This window comes from Sinocyclocheilus anshuiensis, unplaced genomic scaffold, assembly GCF_001515605.1.
Source record: "Sinocyclocheilus anshuiensis isolate Anshui unplaced genomic scaffold, SAMN03320099.WGS_v1.1 scaffold3237, whole genome shotgun sequence".
Taxonomy (NCBI): Eukaryota; Metazoa; Chordata; class Actinopteri; order Cypriniformes; family Cyprinidae; genus Sinocyclocheilus; species Sinocyclocheilus anshuiensis.
The window spans coordinates 2,947-3,930 of record NW_015554236.1 but is presented as its reverse complement, the minus strand read 5'-3'; the positions used below and the strand labels follow the sequence as shown (position 1 = coordinate 3,930).

The 984-nt window shown below is 52.8% G+C and overlaps 1 pseudogene; it reads right to left on the bottom strand.

The window, feature by feature from the left end:
• Nucleotides 1–798: 798 nt before the first annotated feature.
• The window catches only part of LOC107671227 (uncharacterized), a 1,046-nt pseudogene continuing 860 nt past the window's right edge, over nt 799–984 (bottom strand).

The following is a 984-nucleotide window of genomic DNA, read 5'->3' as shown; positions in this document are numbered from 1 at the left end:
GAAGATGTTGAATTCAGCTGGTGAGTTGGCATAGCCAAAGGGGCACCGTGTGAAGGTGTATTGTCGATTGGCAAAGGTGAATGCCAGCTTGTGTTGGTCATCAGGGTGGACGGGGAAAATCCAAAATCCCGAGGCGACATCCATTGTGGAAAGGATCGTTGAGCCTTTGATTTTGGGAATCTCAACTGGGTCATGGGTCATTGGCCATCGTGACAAGGGTACTTGCTGGTTAAACTTGCGATAGTCGATAGTGGGCCGCCATTTGCCATTGGGTTTCATGACTGGCCATATCGGAGCAGAGTATGTGCTGTTACAGGGCCGGATGACCCCCTTTTCCAGCATGGAGTCAACAATTTCTTGCACTGGGTCATATGACGCTATTGGAATCTTGTACTACCGCACAAATGTGGGTGGTGCATTTGAGCTTGTCGGGATGCGCTTGTACTTGTACAGAACCTCTTTGAGTCCTTGGCGATCTGCTTCCTTGTGGAGGGCATCCGCCTCACTCAGGATCTGTTGGATTCGTGCACCGAACCCGGTGTAGCACTGAACCGAACCGAACCCAACCTCCATGGTTGAGCTTAGGCAGGTCCTGGAAGGTTGGAAGAAGCCTAGCTTACTGTCGAGAGAGTGGCCAGGTCGCATGTTGAGGCGGATGCTGGCACTCTTGCTGTAGGCAGGTATTGTGGCTTCTTGTTCGTTAATCATGGCGCATGCATCTGGCATTGTTTGACCAGATCGCAGGTTCTTGAGGTTGACTGCAGTGGTCAGTTGGCGTGACAGGGGCCTGAGTCTGAGTCAGGCGCCTGCAATAAGCAGAGGAAAGGGTCCAGGTTCTTCCTGCATGGAGTTGAGCTTGGCCCTGGCCCTGGCTTTGACATTGCATCATCAGTCAGTGAGTTGGCGGCGGTGTCTGTGGTTTGACACTGTGACTCGTTGGAGTCTACTGACTGGAAGGGTAGAGGCTCCCCGGCCTTCGTGCCT